Source organism: Rhinoraja longicauda, chromosome 23 (assembly GCF_053455715.1).
Source record: "Rhinoraja longicauda isolate Sanriku21f chromosome 23, sRhiLon1.1, whole genome shotgun sequence".
Taxonomy (NCBI): Eukaryota; Metazoa; Chordata; class Chondrichthyes; order Rajiformes; family Arhynchobatidae; genus Rhinoraja; species Rhinoraja longicauda.
In genome coordinates, this window is record NC_135975.1 from 13,274,184 (window position 1) to 13,288,441 (window position 14,258).

At 40.5% G+C, this 14,258-nt stretch overlaps 1 protein-coding gene across 5 annotated transcripts in view; it reads left to right on the plus strand.

Annotated features, from left to right (window-relative positions):
• LOC144604876 (plexin-B2-like) overlaps positions 1-14,258 on the plus strand; it is a 190,431-nt gene that overhangs the window by 61,738 nt on the left and 114,435 nt on the right. For 4 of the 5 annotated variants that reach the window (XM_078419660.1, XM_078419661.1, XM_078419662.1 and 1 more), the window contains exon 2: positions 231-334. The gene's annotated coding sequence lies outside the window, so the exon portion shown is untranslated. Of the gene's footprint in view, positions 1-230; positions 335-5,391; positions 5,499-14,258 lie in introns of all 5 variants that reach the window. The other variant, XM_078419665.1, reaches the window with a different exon arrangement.

Sequence of the window (14,258 nt, forward strand, 5' to 3'; positions counted from 1 at the left end):
TCACTAGTACCATTTCTGTTTTGTGTTGGTGTGTTTATTCCTAATGCTGTCAAATGTATCATTTCATGGTGTTGCTGTTGTATTTTCCTGTAAAATTCCCAAAGGATTGCTTACAACAAAATCACCTGAGACTAAGTTTAAATTTTCTTATTTTCTCTAACTGCGAGAAGGAAATATGAATATTACAAATTTTAATTCAGATTTTCATACTTTCTTGTTTTGTCTTCTAGGAGGTTTGTTACCAAAGTGGTCATATAATATCACTGATCTCCAGTAACTCCAGAACAGACTTGCAACACAAGCTCAACATCAGGACGTTAAGGCCAGTTTAGAGGTATGCGAGTTATGTTTTGACTGGCTGTTTCATTTACAGAGTCCTGCTATCATATTGTTCTGGTTAAGAGCCATTAAGTATAGAATGATTGATTGCCTACTCTATATGGCGTGGAGTTAAAAATAGAGCCGTATCCAGGAGAGTGAAACAACTTCATTTATCTATAGTTAAATTGATTGCTATGATATGTTCTGCATAACCTATAGTGTATTATTTATGTTGGTCTATTTCTTCTGGTTTGAAAACATTTATAATAGGATAAATAAATAATTCTACATAACGTAATGTCTCGTTTCTTTATCTCGAAAGCAGCATAGGAGAAGCTGCTAACATCAATTAGCTGTTATAAAATCCATCTTGCTGCCCCTTCAGATCCATTCTTCTGTTTCAAAATTGAAGAAAACTGGCTCTAACAAAGAGCAGACAGATAAATGGTCTTGCATCTTCATTTAGGTTAAAGGAGTCGTATCACAGTTTGTTGTTTATTGTAGGTTCCATTCTATTGCTGCCGTGACTATGGTGCAATTAAACTGCTTTTGCTATTTACTGTGTCCTGGTGAAAGAAAGATTTTTCCATAACAAAATGGAATGGAGGAAGTTGACATGTAGCAGAGACTATATTTGAATTGATGATGTTTAGCAATCATTATATAAGTAAACAACCCACATGTTATTTGAGCATAAAGTACTTTCTGACTCTCATATTCCTTGTGCTTTTGAGATGTGTTGGGATGTGGACAATTTCCAAGATCTTGGCTCAGATGGATTTGGGCTTAAGATATTTCTGGAATTGGGGCAGGGGCATGAATGGAGGGCAAAGGGACTGAGGACTGAGAACCATCTCCATCACAGGAGACAGACTAGTGACTGACATCTACTATAAACCCACTGACTCGCACAGATATCTGGACTTCACTTCTTCCCACCCAGTCTCCTGCAAAAAGGCCAACCCCTACTCCCAATTCATCCGTCTACGCCGCATCTGCGCCCGGGATGAGGTGTTTCACACTAGGGCATCAGAGATGTCCTCATTCTTCAGGAAACGGGGTTTCCCCTCTTCCATTATAGATGAGGCTCTCACTAGGGTCTCTTCTACATTCCGCAGCTCCGCTCTTGCTCCACCTCCCCCATTCGTAACAAGGACAGAATCCCCCTCGTTCTCACCTTCCACCCCACCAGCCAGCTTATCCAACAAATCATCCGCCAACATTTCCGTCACCTACAACGGGACTCCACCACTGGCCATATCTTCCCATCCCCTCCCCTTTCTGCGTTCCGCAGAGACCGTTCCCTCCGTAACTCCCTGGTCCACTCGTCCCTTCCTACCGGGCACTTTCCCCTGCAACCGCAGGAGATGCAACACCTGTCCCTTTACCTACCCCCGCAACTCCACCCAAGGACCCAAACAGTCTTTCCAGGTGAGACAGAGGTTCACCTGCACCTCCTCCAACCTCATCTATTGCATCCGCTGCTCTAGATGTCAACTTCTTTACATCGGCGAAACCAAACGCAGGCTCGGCGATCGCTTCGCTCAACACCTGCGCTCAGTCCACCTCAACCAATCTGATCTCCCGGTGGCTGAGCACTTCAACTCCCCCTCCCATTCCCAGTCTGACCTTTCTGTCGTGGGCCTCCTCCAGTGCCATAGTGAGGCTCACCGGAAATTGGAGGAACAGCACCTCATATTTCGCCTGGGCAGCTTGCAGCCCAGTGGTATGAACATTGACTTCTCCAACTTTAGATAGTTCCTCTGTCCCTCTCTTCTCCTCCCCCTTCCCAGATCTCCCACTGTCTTCCTGTCTCCACCTATATCCTTCCTTTGTCCCGCCCCCCCTGACATCAGTCTGAAGAAGGGTCTCGACCCGAAACGTCGCCCATTCCGTCTCTCCTGAGATGCTGCCTGACCTGCTGAGTTACTCCAGCATTTTGTGAATAAATACCTTCGATGAGGTAAAGAATTAGTAACTTGGACATGGGTGACTTGGTGGATCTGAGTACATTATTTTGGATAATAAAAATGAAGGAAGTGGGAATAGTGGGAGTCAATTAGAGGTTTGGGAATAGCATGGACAAATAGGCATTAGTTTGGAGGAGAGGTTGACAGATTTATTGAGGGTTGGGACAGGTGGTTGAGGATGACTGGTAGAATAGAGATTGGAGGGAATTGGGAGATGGAATGGAAATTAGGGGTTGTAGTTTGAGTGCAATTTGATGCTGCTAATAATGGTCACTCTGTCCCAGGTTCTCACAAGATGTCTCAGGAAAAGGATTGTGGGTGATTGACATCTTATGCGTGCTTCTCATGTGGGAACGATGTTGGGTTCAAAGTGACATGTAGCCAAAAGCACACGGTTACATTTTCAGAGTAAAGTGAAATGATTTGGAAGAATCTTTTTTTTTCTGCAGTGAAATGAAATAACTATTTTCAATTCCTGAAATAGGCTCCACTATGCAATTTTCTATTTTGACAACATTGATTATATATAATAGTAATATGAATATGAGATGATTTGTAAAACAAATAAAGCCAGATGAAATTTAAAACTCCAAAATGTATTGCTGCTGATTGAGACTCAAAATTGAGAGGACACGATCCAGCCTTTAAATACTGAGGCTAACTGGATAATATAATTGGGTTTATTAAGCTTGCATTAAAGTGCAGAGCTAGACAATAAGACCACTGCTAAAGCTTGCTGAAGTAGACCATTAGAAAAATAAATTAAGGATTAATGTAACAAAAAACCCCAGAAATTATCACATTTGTCTGAAATATGATGTTCGAATCATGAAATTCTCTTGCCAAGTATTTATAATGTACTTTTCTAATCAAATGCTGCACTTTAGTTTGACAGTCCTCTTCTAAAATGACAGGGAGGAGAAAGAGAAAATGTCTTTGCAGACACCTCAGGAGATTTGAGAGGGGTACACGGGCAAGTAATTTGTGATCTGTGCTGAAAGATAACACGATGGAATAACGTAACCATGCCACATTCTGTACCTTAATTCTTGGTGATTTTGATTCATGTAATGTAGTTGAGAGCCAAGTAAATTGGTTTGTTCATTTTGCAACATAATCTTCATGGGTTTATTTGAAAGTGACAACTTTCCTAAGAGATCTGCCAGTGATTGGCTGTCAAAGGGTGATTTTTTGTGTTTTAACATGAGCATCACAGCCAAACAGCATAGCTTTGAATTTAATTCCCAACATCTCCCACTGGAAGGGGTGGTTGTGTGATACTTGGATGTATGACTACATTATGGTGTCAAATCTGGTTTAAACATTCAGTGGCTCGTTAGGCCAGTTGAAAACGTCAAAAACATTTGGGATTGCAGATGGTCCAGCCCCTTAATTTGTGTTTAAACGCAAGGAGCATATTTGTATGTAGTGCGTTTTTGATTGGATTAGATTGTCCCAAACTCAGTGTAATAAATGAGCAGCAAATTAATACAGTGACTCTTGGTTTGAGATGCATAGCTGCAATACAACAGCCTTGTCAAAGTATAATACATAGCCCTACCTCCGGCCCTTCTGAAGCCAAACGACAGCTAATAAACTTCCTAATGAGATTTTTGACAGTGGTGGGCCGTGATAAACTACTCGAAGAACACACATATGTTTATTGGGAAACTGACGGGATAATATGAAGCAGCCTAGATTGGAATGTGGAAATTCTTGAGCAGAGCCATATGTCTTTTTTCTAAGGAGTATCAGATTCTTTACAAGTTTAACAAAGTGAATTAAATTGGGAGAAGAAGAAAGAGCCCCAAGGCTGTTTTCTTCTGTCGATCTGTCATTGTTACATTAAGGCATCTGTAGCCAGTGTTCTGCATTTCCACAAGAAAATTTGACACACAACATGTCACAAAAGTTAAGTCTTTGGGGATGAATGGGGGGGTGGGGGGGTGTGGAAGAGCGGTGTGTGTGGGTGAGTAGAGGGGGTTGGAAGAGAGACAAGTTGGATCATTTGTTTAATCTGCCTCGATATAATATTTAGAAAAGTTAGTATTGGCAATGTTTGTAGTATTGCTTTGGTGCACTGGAAATCAGGAGTACAAGATGTGGAGGAGAAGGGCAATGCAGTGTTGCTGCTTGGAGTTTGATGAAGAATGGGAGTTTTAACTTTGCAGTTGAATTCATTAGTCCTACAAGATTTCAAAATGATGGCTTAACTTTCTTCCAAACTCGATGATTCAATTGTAGAACTGTGACTAAAATATAATGCGATGTAGGAGGAAAGCAGGAAGCATGACTCCTACAGTATAGATTGATAGCTGCAACATTTTCTGAAATCGTGCTGTTGAATTGTTTTATGAATGATGTTTATATTGGATAAGATTCAATATTAAAAATATCACAGCCTTCGTATTGCTCTGATCTGTGTTCTTTAGTTTCTGACCCAGTAACTTTTGCTACAAATCTGGTCAGTTGATGTTATTTGAATTCAACTAGAGGCAGAAAAGGGCAAGTCCTGAACAGGAAGAGAAGTAGAGAGGGTGAAAGCTCAAACTGGATATCTGCTGCAGTGGCAGACGTTAAGCCTGGGGGTGGAAGGAATGGGGAACAAAGTACAAAAATGCATGGCGTAAGTTTTATTATCTGTTGGCAGGCATCCAGCATTATTCAAATAATACTATTGTTCCTTGCAGAGTAGAACTTAGGATTTTTTGGTTCACAGATATTTTCCATATGTGACAGATGTTTTGCATGTATGTGTGACTGGCAAAATGAGCATGCATAATTCAACTACATATAGAGTAAGCAGTAGGTCTCTATAGTTTCATATAATCCCATTCTTAGAAACCTCTGGGAATAGAATAATAAAATATTTTAAATATAGCAAAAGTGAAAACCGTTCTGGTGTTTAGTAACATAGCAGTACTGTGTAAAGGTTAAGTGTGAATTGCAGTAGAAATCGGTTGAATTGTACATGATTTTTGTGTTAATGTGCAATTTCTCATTTAGATTATGTTTCACATCCTGACTTTTAAATATTTTGCACATTGATGTGCTGCTCATTGGGTAATGTAACTTTTTATTCTTTTACTCCAATTAACAGGTAAGATTCACCCTCATTACCTTCTTATTGGTGTAATTCTATATTTGAATAAATGGAAGTGCTGACAATGTAGAAAGGATTAAGAGCGCCTTGAAGGTATATAAAAGGTAAATTCTGTTTTATTTAGTTTGTGCCAATTAGATCACCATTTACTGGTGGATTTTACTTTTAGTAACACCAACCAGCTGCATGTAAAAATATTTACATCAGGAGATGTAGTTGGTTGCAGGAACAATTATGTTAGCTGCAGCTAAACAGCCATGATCAGTCTGAAGAAGGGTCTCGACCCAAAACGTGGCCCATTCCTTCTCTCCTGAGATGCTGCCTGACCTGCTGAGTTACTCCAGCATTTTGTGAATAAATGCCATGTTTCACTCAATCATACAGAAAGACTGGTTACAAATAGAAAAGGAACTTGCTGGATAATAATCACCCAAACATAATTCTTTTGTTCCAGAGGTATTTTTTGAAATTGCAGGGTGCTTTTTTTTTGTATTTAAATTTGCTCCTGATGGCCATTATAATTCTAGAATGGAATATTTCCCTAAAAATTTTTTTGAGATTTTTAGATGGGGTTATTTTAGATGGGGAAAATAAGCTATTAGCCACATTTTTTCCTGTGGGACTTGTGTTGTAGAACCTGTAAACCAATTGAAAGCTTCAGACTATTGTCGATTTGCTTTGCATTATTTATGTGCTAAGTGATTGTGGATTTACTCTTGCCCTAACTTCACAAGTGCAGGCAAATGAACAACTTATTTGACCAACAACAGCTCGAAGAAACTATATCTTCACTTTTGTTAAAATATGATTTTTAACAAAAGATATTTAATTGTAGATATTTGTATTATTTAGCGATAAAATTTGGATAGCATTGTTACACACACCAATTTATAGTCCGTTTCAAATCATCATAGACCTGCTCAAGTGTATATCACCATCATCATTCTCCTTTGGGGAAGATTCACAATTAAAGGTTTGATCAAATGTCTGGCTGAAACATTGGTATCCTAATAGGTACACTTGAGAAATCTCCCTGCTTGATGCTTGCTTCATTCTGAAGTTTTTGGACTCAAAAGTATTCGTTGAGATACTGAATTTGGGATTTCTGCCCTTTGAATAGGGTAATGGATTTGGATGGTATCCCTCTTCCGGGTTACTATCTATTCACTGTCATGTAAATATGTCTGAATTTTGATTTGCCTCAAATCAGGCTCAGCTGTCAGGCTAAGTGTGGATTTGTATAAGAGGAATAGCATGAGTGTAAGGTGCTGTTTTGTTGCTCCTGCCTCCTGGAGATGGAAGTTTAAAAATACAGAATTGATAAGGTAGCTGTGCGATTAAATTGTATAATAGTTAAATAACCTGAAATTTATAGTTTTGACCGTGGGCTTCCAATGAGAACTAATCGTACTAAATGGCATAAAGTTTGGGAGTAGCTCACCACCAAGAAGGCCCAACCACAAAGACAAATGTTGGTGTAAACATACAGTAGATAACATGAGTTAAAACCTCTGTCCATATTAGGTTGCTTGTCGACCTAACATGTGTAGCTTTATGCTATTCCATCTCATTTGGGTATTCAATTATTTGCCAGCTCTGATTAAAAAATCTGGTAATTGAAGCTGAAGAACTCGACTTTTTAAAAATCATTGTTCAGGCACTAAATGGTATGTGCGCAGCCACAATAGGTCCTTACAAAAGAAGATCTATTCATCGCCCAATGCACAGATGGAGGCAAACCTTCTCTATCAACTGAACAAATAGAAATGGCAGGGTTAGTGTTTGAGTAAGAAATCATTCTGCAGCTTGTAGTATGTTAAATGTGAGGTACTTATTTGGCACAAAGGATGTTTGGAGAGTCTTGAGGGGTTGTGAACAGACATTTGCTCGAAGTTGCTGGCACTCCAAAGTTCCATGGCTTATGTTCCAGAAATGGGTTTCGCCGCCTGTGGCATTTCTAATGTGTGTCTGGGCAGGCGTTCAAGATGGATTTTGAATGTTACCCTTTCAAGGACTGATAATACATACGACCATAAATCTCTGATTAGCTTGATACTAATTGGTTGTGGACTTTGCAGCAAGTGAGCACTATACCTTGTACTAATTAGTTCAACACATTGACCAATATGTCGAGCACTAATTTATATTATCATGTCAGTGCACACCCAACACTACGCCCGTGCTCAGAACCGCCACTACAGACAGACACTTGCCAGCAGACACTCACAAGTTCACGTTACAGGAGTAGAATTAGGCCATTCGGCCCATTGAGTCAACTATGCCATTCAATCATGCTTATCTCTGCATCCTAATCCCATTTTCCTGCCTTCTCCCCATAACCTTTGACACCCTTTCTAATCAAGAATCTGTCTATCTATGCCATTAAAAAAAAATCCACTGACTTTGCCTCCACAGCCCTCTGTGGCAATGTACCCTCTGACTAAAGAAGTTCCTCCTCACCTCCTTTCTAAAAGAGCACCCTTTAATTCTGAGGCCATGACCTCTGGTCCTAGACTTTCCCAACAGTGGAAACATCCTTTCCACATCCACTCTATCTGTGCCTTTCTTTATTCTGTAAGTTTCAATGAGGTCCCACCTCAAGCTTCTAAACTCCAGCGTGTAGAGGCCCAGTGTTGTCAAACGCTCATAATATGCTACCCCGCTCATTCCTGGAATCATTCTTGTAAACCTCCTCTGGACCCTCTCCAGAACCAGCACATCCTTCCTCAGATATGGGGCCCAAATTTGCTCACAGTACTCCAAATGTGGCCTGACCAGTGCCTTCTAGAGCCTCAGCATTATATCTCTCAGCATTGCTCATCAGCAATGTATGCACACACACTTGCATACCACCATCAGCGAACATTTAAAGTAGTTAATTATTCTCCTGGTGGGTCCTTTTTGTAGGTTTTCAGGTGGCTGAAAAGGTTGATCCTGGAACCACAGACTTTATTGCAGTGTGGGAGTGGATGAGTGGTATGGTAGACAATAGACAATAGGTGCAGGAGGAGGACATTCGGCCCTTCGAGCCAGCACCGCCATTCAATGTGATCATGGCTGATCATTCACAATCAGTACCCCGTTCCTGCCTTCTCACCATACCCCCGACTCCACTATCATTAAGAGCTCTATCTAGCTCTCTCTTGAAAGCATCTAGAGAATTGGCCTCCACTGCTTTCTGAGGCAGAGAATTCCACAGATTTACAACTCTCTGACTGAAAAAGTTTTTCCTTATCTCTGTTCTAAATGGCCTACCCCTTATTCTTAAACTGTGGCCCGGGTTCTGGACTTCCCCAACATTGGGTACTTGTTTCCTGCCTTTAAGTGGTGGTGGGATGTGGTTGGATTGCCTTGGTGGTGAGTCTCTCCTATTTGTTGTAGGAGCTTGTGTTTGCAGCCTGTTAGAGGTCCTCCTCATGCATTCTAGCTCCTTTGTGAACAGTGATTTACATACAAAAGTCGACACTAACATGCATTGAATAAACAACATTTGGAAAATTAGGACATGGGCAACAGGGTTTTGGATGTTGTTGAAAGTAGACCAAAGCAGTCCAGCCAAACGTGCACTGAAATATGTAAAGAATCTGGCACGGATTGAAGGAGATAAGGTTAGTTTTAGTTTAGTTTAAAGATACATCAGGGAAACAGAGCCTTTGGCCCACCAAGTCCACAATGGCCAAAGATCACCTGTTTACCCCAGTTCTATGTGATCCAATTTCTGCTTCCTACACAGTAGGGACACTTAACACAGGCCAATTAACCGACAAACCTGCACGTCTTTACGATGTGGGAGGAAACTGGAGCACCTGGAGGAAACCCACACGGTCCCAGGGAGAAAGTGCAAACTCCACACAGTCAGCACCCGAGTCGGGATCGATCCCCATTCTGGTGCTGTGAGACAGCTGCTCTACCAGCTGTGCCATTGTGCCGCTCAGTAGATATGCAATGAAGAAAAGTGATTACTGATGGTACAGATCATCTCAGTCACATAAAGTAGCAAGTAGTCTGGTTTAGCTTTTGACTGTGGTCAAGGATTGGGATGGAGTCCATGGCTAGAGAACTGTGCTTATGATGTTGGACGAAAGTTTTAGTCTTTCATTAATGGATACCATACAAGCAGTTGGACTACTTAGAGACACTGGAGTAGCTGGGCGTGATAAGGATAAGGTGGACCAGCGTGTTGTCAGCATAAATTTGAAAACAAACATCATTTTCAGTTTGTTGCTGATGGTTAACATGGAGATGAAAAGTATGAGAAATGATTGTTTGAGGGACACCAGTTGTAATGAAAAACAATTGCTGATTTTGCTTGGTGTAATTGGAAAGATATACATGGCATCAGGATAATTCGGTTTCTTGCAGCTGGAGAACAGTGAAGAGGTGCAAGGGGAGGGTGGTGTTGTCAACTGTATTGAATGCTATATACAGGTCAAGAGATAGCTAGATTACAGTATTCCATCAACAAATGGTCCATGAGGAAAGGATTCATTTGGATGCCTTTTTACAACTAAATGTTGTGATCTGCAGTTTGAAATGTAAATAAATTCCACTCTTGGTGATAGAGGGAAAGATAAGTGACTAGTAACCTCATCCAAACTCTGATTCCAACCTCAGTCTGAAGAAGGGTCTCGACCCGAAACGTCACCCATTCCTTCTCTCCTGAGATGCTGCCTGACCTACTGTGTTACTCCAGCATTTGTGAATAAATACCTTCGATTTGTACCAGCATCTGCAGTTATTTTCTTACACTACTTAAGATAGTCTGATGATCGTGTCTTCATCTCAGTAATGCATATAACAGTCTAAACATGTTTACTTAAACGCTCAACAATAGTGGCTTTTTAATAAGGAATTTTGGGGATGTAAATTGTTCATTTCTAAAGCGAACTTGGCATTTTGTTTTGTAAAGAATGTTTGCTTTTTATTTGAAAAAGATTCTCCAACCAACCACATAGTCTTTGGACAAACATAGTTGCAGACTCTCGCTCTTTGGTGGCACCATGCAAATATTGACCAACTACAAACCTATTTGAAGTGGTTTTTTGTGGTTTGAGACTTTCTCAATGTTAACAGGAAGTGTCTTTTGGCTGTTTATGAATAACTCAAGTCAAAATCTCTCAATTTGCAGTAAAATTCTTGGCTATTGATGTTGTTTTGTATGAAGGCTAAATGAATTGACGTGAATTTCATCTAGTAACTTTCGTCACAGAATTTACCCCAAATTAAATACATGGGTTATTGGTAAAGCATTTAAAGCATTGTTAAGCAGTTTCAGGTGAGCATGTTAAGAACCAAGGCTTATATGGGCATAAACAGTTGCTGTAAATCCCATGTTGATCCTCCGTCCAATATTCATACCTCGTGTCTGTATCAGATAATATATGAACAGCTTTTCTGGATCAGTATTCCAATTCAAATGTTTTAAAAATTATTTTCAATGTAGGGTAGGAGATTCATTCAGCCACCTGTGTTTAAAGGAATACTTTGTCACGAAGGGGATAGAACATTGGACAAGATGTCATTGGCCAATGGAACTGCTGAAGCTTAGTTACTCAGATTGCCTCAGTCCAGGACTGGCAAAACTGAGGTGACGGATGCAGAAACTGGGGAATCCTTTCTTAGATCCTGCGCTATGTAACATGTTGCAGATAGTAGGATTTTGGATTAGGAGGCAAAGGCAGAAGGCATGCTTTATTAATTTTACTTTAATCTTTAATATTCACAGGCTTTTACCTTATTTTGTATTTACTTCCAATTAGTAGTTTTTAAATCTAGCAAGCTTGACCCTCCACATCCCGAAAAGGTGAGTACAGTGAAAGGGAGTACGGGATCGCAGGTCAGGTATTGGCCTCGTGATCAAGACTATTTACCGTTTACCAATATTGAGCACAGCTATGACCATGTAAGAAAACTCCTCGTACTCTGCTAAAAAAAAACAATGTTTCTAAAGAAGGCAACTTCAAATGTGTCACCTACCTTTTGTACTGAGGACAGATTTTTCTTCATTTGATCCACAATTCTGTGGCTCCTCTAAATGCAGTTATCAGTGCCCTCGTACATTAAGCACAGAACATGTCCGACGCTACTTATCTCAGCCCAATTCCTTCAATTGCTAATGAGCCTTCAGTTCTCTATCAGTGGTGCAGTTCAGTCTTTAAATATCTATTTTTTTTGTTCTTGAGCAGCTATGCTGGCTGCTTATTTTTGGATTATGTATGTGTTTCCTTCCTTTCTGGCATTTGTCTTGGTCTGGCATTTGCAGTATTGCAGTGTGCCATCTGCTACAAGCACAAGGATCCACGGCTTTCTGCAGCCCACTGGAGTTTTGGAGACTATATTTTGCCGTAAATCTCCTGGTTTTAGTGACGACTTCTGTAATTGCTTTGAAGCATGGAACCTATTTAACTGGAAACCTAAATGTAGAAACAAAGAACTGCGCATGCTGTTTATACCAAAGATAGACACAAAGTGCTGGAGTAACTCAGCGGGTCAGGCAGCATCTCTGGAGTCTGAAGAAGGGCCCTGACCCAAAACGTTACCCATCTTTTTTCTCCAGAAATACTGCCTGAGCCGCTGAATTACCCCAGCATTTTGTGTCTATAACTGGAAACTTGGTTTGCAAGCTGAACCTCTTTCCACTCATATTCAACCCACTTCTCTGTGCCAGTCTCTGCAATTAAAATAATCTGAAACAGAGCTGTATTACTTTTTCTCCTCCCAAAAGTTAAGTGACAATAAACATTTGTGTTCACTTTTCTGCCAATCCTACTCGTGTTTCCTCTTCCTCCTCCCTCTTTCTCTCCTCGGAGCTAATATTTAAGGTTAGGGCACTGTTTTTCTCCTGTATTACCTCAGACAGTGGTCTCAGCTGGCATTCACTGTAACCACACATTTTGTGAGACTCCTGCCTGCACCATCAAGAAAATGGGATGACTGCCAAGGGAAACAATTGAGAGCAGGGGAGTTTGCACTTGTCTTTATCCTCAAGTAGGTACAAGTGCCAACATCGTGACATTATCTGGGAAGGAATTAAACGGTTGTAGGTATAGAAATGGATTGGCTTAGAGAAATGAGCAAACAAAAGGAGAGTTAGAAATGGGTTAGTGTTCTCCTTGTATGAGGTCTGAAAGCAATAATCTGTGATCTAGGGAAAGGCAGTTGTGTGGCAAAGAAAATTTTGGATAAGTAAAAAACTGGATGCTCCATTTTTCATTCAAGCGTTTTAAATCAATCATTTGTTAAGTACAGAATGGTTTAAAATTAAATGGAAAATCCTGGCCATCTCTGGAAATGGACCATTAGTTTTGTGCCCTAACTATTAGATAAGACAATCAACCTGCAATTAGTAGTATAAACACTAACCTGCAATTAGTGTTTTAATCCTCTGGTACAAATAAAGAACTGTCCTTTTGACATAGAATATAAAACATCACAATACAGCACAGGTACGTGCTTCAACCCATTATGTCGGTGCCGAAATAATGTCAAGTTATAATAATCTCCTCTACCTGCATATGATCTATATCCCTTCATTCCCTGCACATCAATATGCTTATCAAAAAGCCTCTTCAGCTCCACTATCATATCTGCCCCCACCACCACCCGGCACGCATCTACCACTCTCCATGTTTAAATAAAAACCTTGTCTCACACATCCCAATAGATTCTCCCCCTCTGACCTTAAAACTATACCCTCTCGTCTTTGACATTTCCACCCTGGGAAAAATGGTTCTGACTGTCTACCTATATGCCGCACATAATTTAATATACTTATATCAGGTCTCCACGCAACCACCCCAGCTCTGGAGAAACAAATTTGAGTTTGTCCAAACTCTTCCTATTGCTTACACCCTCTAAACCAGCATTCTGGTGAACCTCTGCTTGCACCCTCTCCAAATCCTCCACATACTTCCTGTAATGGTGCAACAAGAACTGCACACAGTACTCTGGATGAGGCCTAACCAAAGTTTTATAAAGCGAGACTTCCTGACTCTTGTACTTGAAAGTAGGCAAGCATACGGCATCTCACATTTGCTCGGATTAAACTCCATCCATATCTCCGCCCATATCTATAACTGATCGAAATCCCACTATATTCTTTAACAACCTTCCTCACTGTCTGCATCTCCACCAATTTGGGTGTTGTCTGCAAATTTGCTAACTGACATATTTACATTTTCACACAGTTCCCTGCAGAACACTAATGATCATATACCTCCAGGCAAAATAGTACCCTTCCACTACTACCTTCTGTCTTCTATGGGCAAGCCAGGTCTGAATCCAAATGACCAAGTCACTGTGAATAGACACAAAAGGCTGGAGTAACTCAGCGGGACAGGCAGCATCTCTGGAGAGAAGGAATGGTGACATTTCGGGTCGAGACCTTTCTCCAGTCTGGTCTCATGCATCTTAATCTTCTGGATCAGTTTACCATGAGGGACTTTATCAAATGCCTTGCTAAAATCCATGTAGACCACTGCCCTACCCTGTCAATCCCCTTTGTCACCTCCTCAAAAACCCCCTCCAAGTTAGTAAGATGTAACCTGCTGCACACAAAGCCATGTAAACTGCCCATAATTATCCCATTCTCTTCTAAAGGGAAGTAAATTCTATCGTAAAGAATCCTCTCTTGCAGCTTGTGTAAATAAATTTGTACTGGCTATGGTTATAATTAGATTCTTGAGGCAAATTTTTGAAACTATAGGTTTGCATTTCCCAGTTTTGTAAGTCTGAATGTTTGCACAATTTATATCTGGTCAATAATAATTTCTAGACTTTGCAATATCACCAGAACAGTTCTAACTGTGAGACTACATCTGAAATATTACCCCTTTACAGATACCCAGAGATGTTGCTTATTCCAA